Source organism: Lepisosteus platostomus, chromosome 4 (genome assembly GCF_059453375.1).
Source record: "Lepisosteus platostomus isolate fLepPlt1 chromosome 4, fLepPlt1.hap1, whole genome shotgun sequence".
NCBI classification, from domain to species: domain Eukaryota; kingdom Metazoa; phylum Chordata; class Actinopteri; order Semionotiformes; family Lepisosteidae; genus Lepisosteus; species Lepisosteus platostomus.
This window is the reverse complement of record NC_142614.1, coordinates 21,155,150-21,174,964: the sequence shown is the minus strand read 5'-3', so window position 1 is coordinate 21,174,964 and position 19,815 is coordinate 21,155,150. Positions and strand designations below refer to the sequence as shown.

At 37.9% G+C, this 19,815-nt stretch overlaps 1 protein-coding gene across 2 annotated transcripts in view; it reads right to left on the bottom strand.

Annotated features, from left to right (window-relative positions):
* Nucleotides 1-19,815, bottom strand: part of ctif (CBP80/20-dependent translation initiation factor) — a 140,725-nt gene that overhangs the window by 113,963 nt on the left and 6,947 nt on the right. The gene's annotated exons all lie outside the window — the stretch shown is intronic.

Sequence of the window (19,815 nt, the reverse complement as noted above, 5' to 3'; positions counted from 1 at the left end):
AAGACCACATACAGCACCAAAAAATACTGTAGTCCCTAGCCACATTCTTCTTGCCTTCTCCTATTTTTAACACCTAATTCAAATCAACAATGTTATTCTACTGCACATCATGCACCAGTTTTGACGCTGGGAAGCTACAATCAATAGCTTGATACGCCTTAATGATCCTTATAAAGTTTTTACAGAACTGGAATCAATGTACCTTTTTAAAAAAAGCTCAACAGGAATTCCTTCACTTTTTCAGCAGTACACACCAAACCTTAATTAATTAAACAATTAAAACCTATAGAGTATAAAGGTCAGTTTTAATATAGGATTTGAATGTGCTGATTGACATGCAAGATCTTATACGGGCTTGATGATCATCCACAGTATTAGCAACAAAGAAGATACACAGCACAAATGAAGTATAGGTGAATACTAGGTTAACACGTTATATGTAACAGAAGCCAAACTGTTTAAATCCTTAAAAGTGAGCATGAGTATTTGTTACCTGTGTTCTGAAATCTAGAGAGAGGCAGTGCAAGGAAGCCAAAACATTAAAAACCCTTGTGTATTTTAGTTTTGGTTCAGCTTTACACAGCTTGTTCTAAACATGTGTCAGCTTAAATACATTTGCATACACCACCATGCACCAGGTTACAATAATCAAGACTGGTATAAACCAAGATGTAAGTGCTTCTGGATAGGAACTCTCCAGAACTGCTGTTGTGAACAATAGCCACTGAGGAACACTTACTGTATCTTTCAAAAAAAGGGTCAATGTGGTGAGGGGTATCATAAGAATATAGACTAGTTTCCTTGTTCTTCGTTTTACTTCAAGTATATGATGCTTTCAGTGGTTTAAAATCCTAGGCTGCAGTGCAAACTAACTGTGTGCAATGCCAACTAATTTAGCCACCAGTTTTCCATTTCTAGTTTGGTTTAGAAATCAGATAAGTCTAGCATAATGATGCACAATGAGAACCCAACAAAGTTTTACATTAATAGGTCCATTCAGCCCAACGTCATTTAAAAAGGGAACAGGTATGTGTATTTTTTCCCACCTGGAACTTGATTTTGAGTAATTTTAAAGTGCAATGGAGAACATCCAAGTGAAAATAACCTTCGGAATACTCATTCTGCTGAATCTCACCAGATTTATGAAAAAGAAATGCATACTCAAAGGCAGTTCAACATGATGATAGCTGATCTATGGCTCATCTAAGACAATAGCTGAGAGTGGTAGAGTCCTCTTGTTACTAATACTGTTGTGCCCTTGATAGATCTGAGGGGAGACAACGCATGTGAAGATGTTGCTGGTTAAGTCAATACTGCCTGAATTGTTTTAGTGCTCAATGCTGGCTGAAATGCTCATTTCTGAAACTTACTTCTAACAGGTTTTTATTTGAAGAGTCTATCATATTTCTTAATAAAAACATTTCTTGTTTCTTCTAGTTTTTTCACTGTCAGCAATTTTGTTGGATATCCAAGTTTAAAATATTTGGTTAAATCCATTAGGCCTGAGTGTTCCCTTTCTTTTGTGCATCAGTACATATATCATCAAAAACAGCAAATTAAAATGTGATTAAGACTTTTTTAAAAAAAAGATAAATCTGAGTTGTCAAACTGTTGTAGCTAATGCTCCTTGCTAAAAGAGAATGTTGTACTCTTTATAACAAATATCATTCAATTATGGCAAAAATAAATTTATTAAAGTGAATTCAGTTTAGGGGACAGACCACATAATTGAATACTCAAACATTTTCATATATACTATTTGGTTGCTTAGATAAGTATTCAAATACTTGTTAATTCCAAAAACGGAAAGAGCTTGTGTAATACTTTTAAGGGAGGAATACGTGAAAATGACTCCACTTACAATTACCAGGCTAAGAATGAATAGAGCCACGTGCCACAATAAGAAATTAAATTCCAACAGTTTAATTCAAAACTTCTAGTACGTATGACTGTCATGAGGCACACGTTCTGTAAAAAGCAGAAGAAACTGCAGTAAATGAAGGCAGACATAAGTACTAAAAGCCAGCATAGTAAAGAGCAGCCTGCAAACAGCTGTGCAGCAACCTTGGACATACAGACTGTACCGCTGACAACTGAGCAACAAACAGGGACAACTTACAGAGTGCCCTCCAAGTATTGGGACAGTTAGGCTTAACTTGATTTTCACTAGAAACTTTAAACATTTCAAATGGAAAAAATTGCTGATGGGCACAACTGAAAGTATTTTTTTCATGAATTTGATTCCGTTCTACTGTCTTGAGCCAGTTAAACAAATTCATAGCGTGAAGTCTCTCTGTTGAAAGAGCCACGGTATTGAGACAGCTGGTTGACAGGTGTCTTTTGTTGGTCAAGCATTTGTTGTTGGGTCATTAAGACTTTAAAGAGCTGTGGACATCATTTCACCTTGCCTCAGTGGCTTCAGTGTTCGGTTTCTGTCATTGGGAGTCAAAACTTTCTATTAAAGAAAAGCAAGCAGTTTTGAAACTGAAAAAAATCAAGAACTAAAGCAGAAAAAGAGCACAGAAACTGGGCATACCAAAATCAACAACTTGAAATACACTTAAGAAGAAACAAACTGCAGTTATCATTATCTATAAATAAACACCAGGTCGGTGAAGAAAAATATCGGAAATTGCTGACACAAAAACTCTCAACTGTCAAGTAAACAACTAAAACAACTGTGAGCGATATGTTGAAAGGCTAGAATACAAGGGTGAAGAAATCAAAACCAAAGTTTCCAGAAAAGTGCAGTATAAGTTATTGCAAGGGCTACTTCCGAAGATAGACTTCTCTCTTCAGCACCAAGAACAGAAATGTCAGGTGAGAATGTCCTCAAAAATACATAGATAAACCAAGAGAGTGGAATAACATTTTATGGACAGATGAGACCAAGATATGCCTTAACCACAGTGATGGAAAGGTTAAAATATAGAGAAAGAAGGTCATTCTACATGCTCCAAAAAACACCACGTCATTTGTGAAGCATGGTGGAGGTCATGTCATGGCATTGACATGTATAGAGGTTTCTGAAGCTGGCTCACTTAACTTTATTGATGATATAACAAATCATGGCAGTAGCAAACTGAATTCATAAGTTACAGAAAGTTACAGAAAGGAAAAGCTCAGGGTCAAAAAAGGAGGTTTTGATCCCACTCTGCTGGAGGGCTTTCCAAAGTGGTTATGACACCAAAACCACCAGCAGAGACAGCAAGCAGCTGTGGTGTCCACACCCTACACAGGCAAACACAAACTCCTCATTACTTTTTCACACTGGAAGTGGATGTCCATAAGGTGTTACAACCACAATTGTGCTACTTCAACTAAGAGCAGTCAGAGAAAAAGGACAGCACTCCTGACCTCTCCACCCTTTGCCCAAACTCATCTTTGTGGTCCCCTGGGCACAATTCTAGCCCCCTTAATGGTCATATGATATGACAACTAGACCTCCAACTAATCCCTTTTAAATCAGTGCCTGAACACTAATCAGGAAAAGAGGATTTGTGGTTGTAGTAGCAGGCGTCTTGCTAATATTTATAGCAGCTTGGCTCATCTCTCTAGCCAAAGGCTGGGGAGTTTGGCAAGCACCTAGTCTCTCCACACTCTTACTGCCTTTACGAGACAAGAATATTATAAGGAGTCTGAAAGCTTTCTTGTAACCCTTGGTAACCCTGTGAGTGTAATGAGTGTGTAACCTTTTTTTAAAGCTCTGACTTGGACATTTCCCAAATACTATACTTCAGAATTAGCAATCTTGTGCTCTCGACTAGAAAATATCCAAACAAGGTTCTTCAACATTCAGGGGTAACTGACAGTTTGGAGGGAGTAAAATGCTCTTTAGTGATATACATGATTTTGAAATAAAGCAGTTTTTTTACAGATTGTTCCATGTTGGGTACTTCATACGTCTTTCAAAGCAAAAACAAAAGCTTCCCTCAAGGAAAGGAGTTGCACAGAATTTAAGGCATAGCAACCAACAACAGAATCACAAGCTTTGCTGAAGGGTTACTGAACTTAAAATTAAAAAGACATTTTAGAAACCATAGAAGCAATAGAAGTTTTAGATCTGCTCACTTGGTCATTCAACTCAAAGAAATAATAACTCAAGAAACTATTAACTATTTTAACTGTTAAAATGAACACAAAACAGGGCAAAACAGTTATATTGAACTTATACATGCTCTCAGTTGTCTCAGTTGAAATTACAATTAAAAATTTCAGTTAAAATGTTCATTTTAAAACTAAAACACCAATAATTGAAAATAAATAATAACTTAAATTAATTAGATTTTTTCCATTTGTCTCCATACTACAATCAAGTATGATTTAGGCAAGGCAAGATTTATGGTCTACAATGAAGAGAAACAATGCAAGTGTAGTTTGGGTTAGCAAAGGGTTACCCAAAACATTCAGCAATGCAGGTGACTCATAGTTTTTACAACAAAAGGCCACTTTACATTCGAAACTAAGAGAAACTCCATAATTTCATTTGCAGAACATCTAAGTAATGATTCGGCACTACAAGAATGTCAGGCCAACCAGTCCAAGACATCTTTAAATGGCATATGCTCCAAAAGCCCTGTTATAGCATGTCATACCTGGCATACACATTTTTGATACCACTGCTCTCTTTGATACTATATTGCACCTTATGTGCATGGCATTTGTACAGCAAGCTTTTTATTCATTTTGAAGAGATCTCTTTGTTAATATTGTTGATCTCTTCATGTTTTTACTCACATCCTTTGTGTTTCAAAAACAAAACATTTCCAGGTCTAAAGCTCCGGTCTGTACGTTAGTGAATCCATGCATTCAGAAAGAAGCTGCCAGAAATGAGGTCAAGGGACAACCCATCAGGCAATAACCATGACTATGGAGAAAGGGTTTATTCAAATGCTGTACGTTGATATGGATTTACAAACTCCCCTGAACTACTGTTTGTGGAATGGGAAGAGTTGTTAGCCATCACAGAACAGAGATAAATAGTATTATATCCATGTTGAAAGTTATAGAGAAAGAAACCAGGTGTGTAATGCATTTAACTTGTTGTTCAAACATTTACGGATAAAACACTGGTAACAACTAAAATGTATTTTAATCTTTTGGTGGTTTCATTATTAGAGAGATTTGGAATGAATGTTACTAAGAGTTAATTACTTATGATACATCTGTGAGGTTAATGAATGTAATGGAGCCAGTTGTCCATAAATGTAGTTCAAAACTTACAATATGTAAAATACTGAGGATAGCTGTGAGGGTTGCAACATTTGTTTCCTTTTTAACCTCCAAAACCCATAGAAAAAAAAAGGAACATAGGAATATTCAAGTTAAACTTGTATTTATCTAATTATTAACGTCTCAAAAAGTAGTTGGCTTTTGTATAACTGTGATGCTTATATAAAAGAATGTGTGAAATGAAGCAGTCTCCATATTAAAAACTGAGACTGTTATAATTCCATACAAATACAGCCACGAAATACTAGTGTCTATTATATGAAGCATGCCTCCTTCAGGCTCTCTTGTAAATTACAGTACAGCCAAGCAAACAACAAAAACAACTGGTGCAGGAGCCACTGAAAGATTGATGGGTTTGGTGTCGGAAACATGTTTTGAGACTCTGCTACAGGAAATATTACATCACAGTCTAATTGGTGTACACAATAGACTTGGCAAATTTACAAACACATTTACTATTACAGCAGATTCAGGAACCAGTGGCAATGAGCTCAATAAATCTTTTTTAACTTGACTTGCACTGATTTACTAAAGTGTCATTTGATTTATCCCCTCTAGTTTTTATAAAATGTTGCAATCATTTTGGGGAGACTTAAATTGATTAAAAAGTACTTTAATTAGAAAATCAGAGTCCAATCTTATAGATTCCTTTCAATTCAATTAAATTTATTTTTATATAGCGCCTTTCACAACAAGGTTGCCCCAAGGTGCTTAACAATGCAAGTAACCATACATTTTATGAATACTGGATCCTAATGTTTGTCTCGTACTGAATACGACTAAAAAAATTGACTATTTTGATACAGGGGTGTATACTGTGCAGAAGATAAACCTGACAGCAAAGTGTGATAAATAATAGGTTCTGCTAGAGACGTAAAGCTTTCATTAAACAATAATACAATGAACATCTCAATAAAGTATAAGAGATACCAAATTAGATCACCACTCCTTCAGAGCTGCACTTCATTATAAACACATCCTTTTTAATCATAGACCTGTGTTGCCTGTGACTGCTTAACCACAATGCTTGTGTACTCTCACTGCTTTTTTTGAGAGATTAACACAGATCCTTAAATTTAAGCATTGGTTCAATCAGTTATTCACACCTCCAGAGATGAAATACTACATATGACTTGACAGCCTAAAATATAAGCCATGAAAACATTTCAAAACATACCCATTTTCTTCTAAGGCCAGTATACACATGAAAACATGTACTGACCAGGAATAGTCTGAATAATTAATGAAATACACCTGGATAAACTCTACATACTAATTTTAAAACAAATATGACAAGATAGAAAATCTCCAAAACAGTAAAAAAAAGTAAAACCACTACTTGTTACTTTTCATGTGTGAACTCGTCTCCAACATCATGTAGGATATTTTTACTTTGCAGCTGTACAGTTCCTCTTTCCCTGAGGACACCAGGAGCCTCTCGGATGCCTCAACCCTCAACCACACTGGAGTTTAGTTCACACTGCTTCTTCCATCAAACTCTTCCATCAGCAGAAGCAGCCATATTTCTTTTTTTAGTTAACAGATGTATGTCTGTTTTATTTTCCCCAATGCCATTGACATCTTTGAGTATCAAACAGGGCTGTACAGTCCTTGTCCTGGGGGGCCAGTATGTCAGCAGTTTTAATTCCAACGTTTACCAATGCAAATCAAATCAATATTGGCTTAACGGGACCTATTTAACGGCTTTTCAGATGCTGATCTAGAAAAACTACATAACCAGCCCTCCAGCACCAAGATTGGGCTGCTGTACAACACAGTACATCCAAGGAGAACAATAAGAGGTACAATTGTTTGTGTGTTATTAGTTTAAGCAGATTGTGGTTGTCTATTATGGTGACTTAGTTGAAAATCAGACCACATTTTTATGAGTAATGAATGCAGAAATCAAGGTAATTCTAAAGGGTTCACAAACTTTTTCTTGCAGCTGTAAAATAAAGATTTCAAAAGTAAAGTTTAGATGGAAAAAGCGAACCTTTAAAATAAAGACTGATTCAAGGTGCTCTTCATCCATGAGAAAACTTTTCAAGCTGCTGTACTGTAGCTCAGCCCAGTGAGAGAACCTACAGACAACCAGCTCACGAATCTGAAAATACAAAATCAGGTTCACAAAGTTCAAATGATAATATTCTTTATTTAGAATTCTAATGCTTCTAATATAAAAAAATACGTCCTTGCAGGACAGGTTGTAAAATAATAAAAATCCTAACACTCACTGTTACACTATTTTATGGTAGTGAGCACATAACAAATGTGAGGAGGTCATTTGCTCCAACCTGTACATTTCGGAGTTAGTAATAATATAATAGAGGTTTCAAGTTTTCTAAGTAAATGAAGGATCAGTCCATTCAAAGAATCATTGTAAGAATTCTTGCATGAGTTTGATTTACTTGTATCTGGTGTTGTTTGTTTGGGGGGTGGGGGGTTATTTCTAAAACACATAAAAGGATTACTGCCAAGTTTTCTATTGCTGGCTAGAATTCAAATCTTCTCAGCAAAAAGCCCTTTGCTGCCATTAGAGAAGAGATAAGGAAGGCTTCAATGACTATAATAACATTAAGACATTCGATAAAGCTAGTTAATAAAGACAGCCCACATATTAAAATCTAATAAGGACAGCATCTAATATTAACAGGACCAGATTTATGAACTCCGATCAAGAGTCTTAAATGCAGCATCAGGTGAAACATGACATTAAGCCACAATCTAGAAGACTTATTTAGCTAAAACTTTGATTTCTATGTTCGTCAAGTGAGATTTCCTTCTCAGTGCCACAAGGCTCACCACATTTTGTACAATGGTACCGCTGCCTGTATCTATATATGCCTTGAAGCTGATGGCTTGTTTGACAACCAATAACACTGTATCGTCAATTTAACTGCATAACTGAAAAAAATAATAGGAAGGAAGAGTATTCTTAAAGCACTGTTGGCTTATATAAAACCATGAATGCCTGGTGGTTTTAAGCTAAACATTGTGTATTGTACCACATAACTGATTACTGCACGTTACATGTAATTTGGTTTAGCAGATGGATTTTTCAAAACACTGAATATGTAGGCCTACATTTTAACTCATATGATCCTAAAAGTTTAAAGTTATATTATAAAAATGTTTTTCAGACTATTGTGATTAGAACTGCATTGCTCACAAATTCTCATTTTCAAAATTTAATTTAATTCACTACTCTTTATTGGGTGCAATGGTCTAAAATACCAAAGGTCAAGCCCTCTGAGAAGTGAACTATAATGACTATGAATGTAAAACTGGTAGCAAAGTAACTTCCTTACAATTAATGTGGACAATAGGTCCTGAATTAACCGATTCATTTTAGAAAACCTGCAAAACAGTCAGAAGAAATTGTGCCACACTGCAATATATCTGGCTAAAGCAGAACAGCTGGAAAAAGAAATAAGGCAAGCTTAAAATGTAAAATGCTGTGAACTACAACAAGCCTGCTTCTTTGATGTATCAGTAATGGCAATGTTATGAGAACAGCCCCAGTACTTGTGAGGACCTTCCTCCTGACAGCCATCTGGACAGGCTATTCAAATCTGAAAAGATCTGTTTAAGACTTTTCTATGGCCTCTGTTGGTTTACTACTTATTTCAAATGCTGTATGCTGGGTTTCTAGGTTTAATTTGGTAACTGCATGCTTTTTATTAACTCATAATAGAGAAGTAATAGCTCTTGACTCCTTTGTCCCATCTTTAGCAAGTTCAATTCCTAACAGGATCCTTGTCCACTCCTCTTAACACAGGTACTTGTTTCTAAACCCAGACATTCCGTACAGATACTACAAGTGCAACACAAATGTAGGGGTTCTCTAATGGGTGTCTCATCTACTGTCCTGAATTCACAAGTCCATAAAATCTGCACGACTGGGGGATCCCTTTGTTTAGCACAACTATAAATATATGGTCAAACCCCTTCATTAAAAAAGTTTTTCCTTTATCAGACCTAGGCCTGGAATGCGATATAATTTTCATATTTTATTACCTTACCTCATTCAGAAACAAATCACTCAATTTAAAAAATCCAAGCTGCCCCTAACTTTTTGACTTCAGTATAAAATCTCCAGCTGCTAATCAACCAGTATTCCCACTTAATCCCCATACTTACCTAGCTGAAACCTCTTACTTTTGTTCACATACAGTATTAGATATACAGCATAATTGCTGATGAAGAAGATTACTCCTCCGATCCAACAGGTACATGCAGTATCTTTCTTACAGGAAAGACTGTACCTGGCTAATTGATTACACATTTCGTTTACAGTACTACATCTGTAAATGTGCATGACGTAACAGAGGAATATCTAATAATGCAATCATACATTACATTTATTCATTTGGCAGGTGCCCTTATCCATGTGACTTACAGTCCTGACACGCCAAGATGTAAAAGATGCATATGAAAGCAGAATAAAACAACAATAAAGCACAGAAAACAAAAAGCACAGTGTTAATTAAGTGTTAGGATACTGCACAGATTAAGGTCCTCAAAGAAGCTCTCTAGAGCTGCCTGTGTAAATTTTAATTGTTTGGGAAAACTCACATCTCACTTAATAAGCTGCTTAAACTCCCCAGCAAAACTGCTTTAACTTTAATATTAGCACTGGAATAACAATAAAGCAAGCCTTCCCTTCATGTCAGTTTTAAGTGCATATCTCCAGCAACAGCCACACTTTGAATTTAAAACAATTTCAAAACATGCATTTTAACAGAAGAGACCAGATCCTTTATCAATTGCACAAATCTCACAAGCAGGCCACACAAGAGTCAGAGAGTACTTATTGATTTCACTGGACACTCACTGAAGCATCCTATTATCCTCACTCACAGACCACAATGCATAAGTCCAATTGCTGAAGACCACTTATGAGTTCATTGCCTAGTGAGATTCAGCCTATTGAGTATCGGTGTAGCTCTTCAGTCCTCAGAACTCCGAAAACCACAGCTACAAAATGCACTGCAACAGTATGTTTGTGAAGTAAAGTTTGATTTAACAATTTATTTATTAATCCTGCAATGCACAGTTTATTACATTTACAGCAGTATTGGAGGCAGTCAATGGCAGCTGGTCAAAAGGCATGGCATGTAGTACTTTATGTACAGTATGTACTTAAACACTCCCCTTCCAGGCAGGAGCTACAACAGTTGTGCACAAGAAAACAGCCAAAAGGCAAACATCTATCATTGGTGACCAGGGAAGTTAGAACAGCTCTAGTGTTATTTGAAAATAATACATTTCTGTTATCATAGAATGTTAACTATCTAACAGATGGAAAACTCTGCTAGATATTTACAAACTTCATCCATTACCCAGGCTAATCATCCTTCAGTTGTTTGACTTTCCAGTTTTTTTTTTTACCATTTGTTTTATAAAACCAAGTCTTGCTACTGTAGAATGAAAGATTGGGAACCCTAAAGTACGGGGTATAAATTCACATACTGTTGTTTTCAGCTCAGGTGCTCAGGAGAGACTGAGGGAGTGACATGGAGAACTAGAAGAACAAAAGTATACACAGGGACCATCATCTCAAACTCAATAATTTAATGGCATGGCCGCAGTCACTGGTAATTCACTGACCCTTAGCCCACCTAGCACTGCCAACTCTCATTTAGTGACCGTGCAGTCCTCGAGGAGCACTACTAGACAGGAGAAACAGATTGGCCTTGTTCACCCTGTAAGATAGAGACTTTCAAGATTAAGGCTAAAGTTCAACTGCAAACAACTTGTAATAGCATTAGCCACAGTCTAGTAATGCTGCAAACATTCATGAACTGCATTTGAATGCTTCACACCATGCATTTTGTGAAAGTACCAAAGCAGTGTTCATTAATAGCATCTGCACATTATCATTAAGATAGGCCATGTGGAAAAATGGGTCCACCTGGATAACCTCACCACAATAAAAAAAGAAGAATGATCCTAAATTAGCACTGTCACATCAGAAGATGTTCATCATCACTAAATCTTGGAATGTAAACTGACACACTCACCACTTCTTCTAAAAAGTTCTACTAAAGTAATGTTCTGCACAGGACTATACTTTAGTATACGAAGAACTATGCCGGCTGTTCTAACATTGCAGACATGCACATTTTAGGAAATGGTTTTCATACCATGAGAAGCCCCGCAAATGAAAAACTGACTTCTGAAGAGATTTTCCTACCATCTGTTTAAACGGGAGCCTGCAGCCCTGAGGGTACACAGAACAGCCACTGTGCCACTCTGTGAATAATTGACAGACTTACTTGCTGCTCCCAGGATGCAATGTGAAAGGTATCCAACCCCCGGTCACAGAGCTACTGGAATCGGTCCCTAGCTGTGACAAATTGCGCTACCTCTGTGTTCACAAGTTGCCCTGGCACATGCTAATAGAAAATCGTTAGTTTGTAAGTCGCACAAATTTTAAAACGTTGCATTATCAGCACCTAACAGTAAAGCCTTTTTAAAATATTTCCCATCGCAGTGCCTGACAAACTAATATCTTGATGTACATAGGTTTCTACAAGCATTCCCCTGGGGACCAACACCACTTCACAAGATGTTAGTGGACACTTGTCAAGATCCTTTAATAGGGTTAGGATTACAGGGTTACCTCATTTTGTTATCCCATCTATCTCTTTCACTATTGCGAATACTATCCAATTGCCCATCGACGGAGAAGTTTTGGTGCAAGGATGCTGTACAGTTAAAGATTTGTTTGGGCTTGTTTTTAAACACTGCTAAGACCTCTGATGTCGGTTCAAGTTCCTACTATGGACATGACCATTTTTTTTATTCTTTCATGCAACTGTGTAGCCGTGTGTCTGTACTTGTTTCACATACAAATTAGACAGCTGTGGATAAAATTCTGAACCATTCAAGTGGTAGACTTTATTTACCAAATAGCGACTGTGAATATATTTTGTTTTCTAAGAACCTACAGTCATCAATTAAGATGAGAATTAATGAATAGTATAATAATTTGACTACATTTTATCAAAAGTTACACTTAGTAATCTTATCATGTCAATAATAGCATTCAGCAAATGAGAAAATTGTATTTGAAACGACTGAAAGTTGTTTTTTTTTACATTCACACTTCATGTTTTAATTTCAAAATCAGGCTTACTGTACTTGGAACAGAGAAATTAACTGAAAACTGCTCTCATCATTATTTTATTTTAATAGCAAAAAAGTTTTTCTAGTGTCCCATTCTTTATGTACAGTATTACTAAAATTCAGGATATTTTTTGGAACAATGCACAAATCATTAAGTGTAACACGGTGGCATTTAGAAAGGTTAGAACAGTCTTATTGTACTGTAATACATCAATGGCTTGGTGGGTCAGCAATACTGCAAACATACTTTGACTATTCATCTCTTCGATAATCACAAACTATTAATCAGCAAATATCTTACTAGTCACAAAGGAAAAGTTTTATTTTATAGGCAACCTAAACCAATGAGCAAATGGTGTCCTATTTCACAAAAATGCAATGCAATGAAGCTGGTAGCCAAAGAAAATCTGTTCTTATGTTCTAAGCTGGAGTCTCAGTCTTAGACTGTCGCTGTCAGAGACCTCACTAAGGAGTGTGATGTGTCCAGTTGTTAGGATTCCCAATGGATGAACAGCAGATGCAGGACAAGATTCCCAGAAAACTCCACAAATGCTTGTCTTTCACAATTCAGCAGCGCTGGGAATGGCACAATGCATCTAGAAAGTGCTGTGTTTGTATTTTGCAGCTGAGAGCTTGTTACTAAGTAATAGCATGTACAGTAATTGTTAAAAAACACAACCCTGTAAAAATTTACAACTGCTTTAACAAAGACCATGGTAATGGCGGAGGTTTAGCTTTGTCCCACAGGAACAGGACAGGAGAGCATATCACAAGCAATTATGATAAATCTACAGGTGAGCTATTGTCTCTTCTTGTTTTTTGCACATTCATTACTACTACAGGTATGTGCATTTTTTGTTGATTTTGTGTTTGGGGTGTTAAGGTATTTGGCATGAACTTTACCTCCTAAAGAAAGTGAAGGGGACCTCAAATGAGGCAGAGATGTAAATCTATTCCAATACAATCTTCGCTTTGTTACACAGACAAACTCCCCAAAACAGACAAACAGACAAAGAAGTTGCCTGCTAGCTCAGTGTTACTACACTGCTCATTACGAGAAGCACACAACATTTGTAGACATTACCCCCTCAAAACTGCAGGACACTTTAAAGGCAGAATTTATCAAATGCTAGAGAACCATATAATTCAAAATTTTCAGAGACAATGTATAGAGCTGATATCATATGCCATAATGACAAACAGGTACAGGCCTTTTCCTCATTAGCAACACAATCCTAAAAATCAAATGACTCAGCATTTCAACAAAAGTAATTGTAACACTCTAGTGAGACGAGCAAAAAAATAACATTCATGTAACAGTTATCAGGAATTATAAGTACACAAGAAATACTGGACACCTCCTGAGAAATAAAAATAAATGAGTAATTCTCAGCCCTCCTTGAATACAATTTCACCTTTTACCAGCCAGAGACAAGCTGAGGGCTGTTGCCTGGCAACATCCACAGAAAAGGTTTGAGTGAAAAACCGATATCGAGGAGAAAAACAGGATTTCTCACTATTCTACGTTCCCTTGCGAGAGCTCACAAGCAAGACTATGTTTATGTGGGAACCTAACTGTTCTTAAACAGCACTAAGTCACCATCTCACAACTGAAAGGCATGAGACAGATGAAGAGGAAGAGGTACCCTAAGGTTTCTCAGCTGTGTGCTTTCCTTAACACACAGAGGAGTCAGATTACTTCTCCAGAGATCTCTCCTAACAAACCTGGGATATACTCCTTAAAATGTACAGAACACTCACTGAGACAGCTGGTGTAAAACGTAATTAATACCACTTTGTCCCAGAAGAAGAAAATCATCATTTTTAATTAAAGGCAAAACAACAACAAATAAATGCTACGACCGAGGTATTCCCACTTCTGAATAGCAAGAACATTCTAATAAATGCCTTGGGTACAAGGCATTTTAAAGCAGGCTACAATACAGGCTTGACTATATTGTTTGATCCACGTACCAACACAAAAATTAAAGGCTGGTTTTTAAATAGACAAATCAAAATATCCACTGGCAAACAATGAACCATCTTCATAAGTGCAGTTTTGACTCAATCCAGACCTGTTTCTATAAAATGTATAAACATCTGCGCTATCCATTAATAAAGCTTCATCCTGAATGAATCCCAGTTTGCTTCCTAAATTCGACTCCAGCTGTTTCCATAGTCACCCATTAATGTGTTCTGGCGCAAAATGGCTGCTGCACTGTAATGGCTGGGGCCCACCACAGCTGTTCAATAATATTTTTCTTCAAAACTAATGATTCACAATTAAAGGTTAGGGGTAGGTTTGAATTCACAGTGAAGCATAACAATATTTAGATATAGTTTCAACCTGAGGTGTAAAAGTGTTCTGATAACACTCAGACTCAAGTACATCCTCTTGAGCGTTTCCATGGCAAAAGAGCCCCCCTCCCCTCAAATTACACAGCAGCTTCCTATGGCTCATCAGAAAAAAGTCCACCAGGAGTTTGTCAAAACCACCTTTCTTCCACCAAGAGCCTCAATTTCCAGCTTTTCACTTCTTTTCCGAAACCAGAATTCAAACTCTCGCTCCCACTCCTCTATCCTCAAGCTTGGGAGAGGACTATACAGTAGCAGTGGTGGGGAGAGTCACTAATCAAATCTATAACAATTTTATCATATATAAAATATAAATATATAAATAATATATAAAAATCGAACAAGAATTATAAGAATCGAATGAACTATAATGCATCTCATAAATGCTTTGCAGCAAAAATATTGAGGTTTTGGCACACTCCAAAACAGCTGTGGGACTACGGTAGTGGTGGAAACAGTCACTTATCAAATGTATAAACAAATATATAAAACTCATATTATATTTAACATATTTTAACTGGGCCCATGTTTGGATTGAGAGAAAGAGGGTGCAGAGGTTGCAAAACAGTCCTTGACACTCCTGCTTATTGCTTTATTCACAGCTCAGACTAATGTGATTCCCCGGAGACATCACAGGAAGAAAAAGTGATGGGGAGCGCGGTGTCCATTCATCTTCTAACCCCTTTATCCAACACGGGGTCAAGGGGGAGCTGGAGCCTATCCTAGCAAACAAAGCATTTCAAGCAGGCTACACCCTGGGTGGGACACCAGTCCATCGCAGTGTACACACAAATGAACACACTTAACCAAGGACAAGTCTCCCAAAAGCCAATGAACCTACCAGTATGTCTTTGGACTGTGGGAGGAAATTGGTGCACCTGGAGTGAACCCACGTGAACAGAGAGAGAACGTACAAACTCCACTCAGACAGCACCCTGTGATTTTAACCCAGGGCCCCAGCGCTGCAAGGCAGCAATGCAAACCACTGTGCCAATGTACTGCCTAAGCTCTCTATCATGTAACCTAAACTGTTTAAGCACTGAAAGTGCTCACTCATATGTATTCATCATTAATAATTTTATATAGTGTATAGTCTGTACTGAATTCCTGGTTGTCACTGAGGCGGAATTAACTACTTTTCAGCTTTTTTAATGAGCCAATATTACAAGGTTCATCTAAAACTATTAATATAATATTAAATACCTTCTCTTGCCACAAAAAAAACCTAAGAAAGATCTGGTCGTTTTCTAAAAAATGTTATTTTTACAACAATGCAAACTAATTCGTAAATGTAAAGCAGTCAGTTCAGAGCCTGAAGAAACACTTGTTCTCCCTGAAAAGACATACAGGATGTGACCTTGTGAACACCAGAACAGACTCGCCCAATCTAATTGTACGGCTGTTCAGAAAATGAATATTTGCTCAACAAAGAAAAGACATGACAACAATAAAGTACCATACATTTCCTGGCGTGGGACGCCAATCCGTCGCAGGGCACAGACGCACTAGGGCCAACTTTCTCAGCAGTCAATTAACCTACCAGCATGTCTCTGGATTGTAGCAAGAACCTGGAGCACCCAGACGAAAGCCACGTAAACACGCAGATAGCACCCCAGGTCCAGAATTGAACCCAGGGCCCAAGCACCACAAGGCAGTTCACAAACATTCATATTTCTTGTTTCTCTATTGGTTTATTTCTTTGTTTCATTGCTCAGCTGCTGAACACACAGTATGATCAGGGTTTATAGCTCAGATGTGTTTGGCTGTTTCAGGAAGAGCTGTTGTCTTCTGCCTCAGAAGAGGAAGTTCCCCATCACAGTTTATATATTTAGACCATTTACAACTAGCCTGCAGAATGTATATGTATGGAAAAGGACCACAACGGGATAAAACAGATGAGATCCCACCAAGTATTAAGTACAATATTGTTAAAGCTTATATGAGATCTTTAAATTGCATTTTAAAATACAAGTACAGCAAACCTCTTAGCATTCCTATAATATGGCAGTACTCTGTACCCCAAAACAAGGTGTTCTGATTAAAAAAAAACCACTAGTATTACAATTTAAGTGTACTTTAACATGCAAAGCAAAAGCTTATATAATTGTTTTATATACTTTCAGAAGATGGAAAACAACTGCAAGTGAAGCTACTATACTGTACAAAAGAGGCTTGATATTCTAATCCAATTACCCAGTAGAACCAAAGCACAATGTAGAAACAGAGAGGATTATTCTATAGCTTTTATCTCTGGTATGGAAATGTAGCATCTGAACTGGAGAAGCTCTGTGGTTTCTTCCATTAATGTAAGTGTGAATTCTACACTAAATCAAATCAAGACCTCCTTGGAAAAACAAAACAAATTGTATTTATCTCACTTGACTGTGTTTATTATCTGGTGAAGTCAAAAGTACTGCATTATCGAATCCCAAAAGAAAAAGGATAATTATGGAACAAGACATTAGCTATGATTCAAATTACACTATAATGATTTATAATATAGTCAAGAGCTGATCATACACATGGTATTACACCTCTTGGCAAATCATACAACTTAAACTATTCTATTATGACACTCCACGAATATTAAACATTTTGAAATCCTTTACTGAATGACAGTCATCATCTCCAATTTCAGCAGTAACTCTTTGCAGAAAGTGCATGTGAAACGAAAGAGCAAATGACGATATAAAGGCAGATTGTGTTCCGGTAGGCCACTCCGGCACAAGACCACAAAGATGTCATCCACTCCATCATGAAAGGGGTGAAGATGACAATGGGCCAATTGTTAGCCAGCTTTGACCTGGTTGGGCACAGAGTGGGAAGCATGGGCCAGCGCTGGCCGCCTGAACTGCACAGCTGCCTTCATTGTTACACGCACGTTTGCTATTGCGCAGGCCTGCGCTGGTAGAATTTTCCAGGCTCTCACATTGGTATTTACCCAGCATTCTCAACAGCCCTCAACTGGGGGAAACAGCTGAGACGAATTCTGTATTTGGCCACACTTCATGTTTTTAAAAACAGAACTATGCCAACTGTGGCTTTAAAAACGAGATTTTTGAGCGAGAAAAGGGTTTCCAGGGTATTTAAAGTGCTCCCTAAATCACTTTTAAGGATAAACGCTGCTCAATGGCAGCAATGGAGAGAGAGCACGAAGGCACAAACTTCACTGTAAAAACTAATGATGACAATTACTCCAGTTAGTGTACTTGAAAGTCTTTAAGCAGTCAAGTTCCTGATGTCACCTACACAGGCATTACAATCTTTCAACATGGGTCAAACTAATAAAGATCAGCAAATTCATGCTTTAAATCTGTTAAAAGCAGGTGGTTTGCTTCACCCACTCACAGATTAAATATATGAAGGTAGACCTTTTTGTTTCCTTCATGCTTTATGCTTACATTACACTTGCCTCTTGCCAACATTAATTACAGTTTATACAAGAACAAATGTTGATTTGCAATTACGTGCTCCATCAGCACTTTTCTTCTTTCAGGCTCCAGTATTGATGGCTGAAGTGCAGTACAGGCCCTAAGAATCAACCTTTTTGCAGCCTCCCTGCCACATCAGCTCACACACCAAATGCAATGCTGGCTCCAGGGGTCAACCAAGGGCTGACGCACAGGCTCTGCAGCGCATTAGCATGAGAACCATATGCTGGGCTCCAATAAATGGGCACCTCCTTTCATTAGAAAAGCTTGCAATGAGATGTTTCACTGATCATTTTCAGCTTTTATACCTCATGGAGCATGAATTTGTCTGGCATAATTTTTCTTCTTTTGGGTATCCTCCAGATATGGAATGGCCAAATGTTAACACATGCAGCACGGTGCATGGTGCCACAGTGGTCAGCGATATTCCCTTCCACTCAATGCCTGTCCTGGTCTCAATTCCATCTTGGGGTGTCTGTCTATTGGAACTTTATAATAATTAATAATAATTGCTTACACTTATATAGCGCTTTTCTGGACACTCCACTCAAAGCACTTTACAGGTAATGGGGACTCCCCTCCACCACCACCAATGTGCAGCATCCACCTGGATGATGCGACGGCAGCCATAGTGCGCCAGAACGCTCACCACACATCAGCTATCAGTGGGGAGGAGAGCAGAGTAATGTAGCCAATTCATAGAAGGGGATTATTAGGAGGCCATGATTGATAAGGGCCAATTGGAAATTTGGCCAGGACACCGGGGTTACACCCCTACTCTTTTCGAGAAGCGCCCTGGGATTTTTAATGACCACAGAGAGTCAGGACCTCGGTTTTACGTCTCATCTGAAGGACAGCGCCTGTTTACAGTATAGTGTCCCCATCACTATACTGGGGCATTAGGACCCACATGGACCACAGGGTGAGCGCCCCCTGCTGGCCCCACTAACACCTCTTCCAGCAGCAACCTTAGTTTTTCCCAGGAGGTCTCCCATCCAGGTACTGACCAGGCTCACACCTGCTTAGCTTCAGTGGGTTGCTAGTTGTGAGTTGCAGGGTGATATGGCTGCTGGCTTACTTTGCATGATCCCTGTATGCACAAGGATTTTTCACCAGGTGTTCAAGTTTCCGGCCATCTCCCATTATACAGAATTAGAATTAAATGAGAACACTGAAATGAGAAGAAAGGCCATCTCTCTACTGTGACCTTTCTGAGCCTCTACGACTCTTGTACCAGTAAAGGAGGACTGAAAACTATATATGCTTCCCTTTAAAACACAAAGGTCGGACCCTTTTTAAATACTGCAAGCCAGACACTGACTGGAGGAAAACTTCAGCTCTCAGACTCTTACACAACCTACAGAAGTTGCTGATCCCCATCAAATCAAGTAGAATTGGCCCACTGAAGCCCATCCAACCCCTGGCAGTACTTGAATTTTTCCACAGATCTGGTCACAATGACTGCAACCAGCAATATCTAGTCTATAGGACTCAACCTGCACTCTAATGTTTTCATGTGTGTCCGTTTTGGCTTGGCATACAACATATAAACATCAAGTTTATATGTTGTTAAAAGTTAAAAGTTTTAAAAAACTAAGATCTGCAGTACAGGTGTGAAAATCACTGACTTATTGGGCGTGTCTCTAGAAGAGCCTTCAAGTGGAGT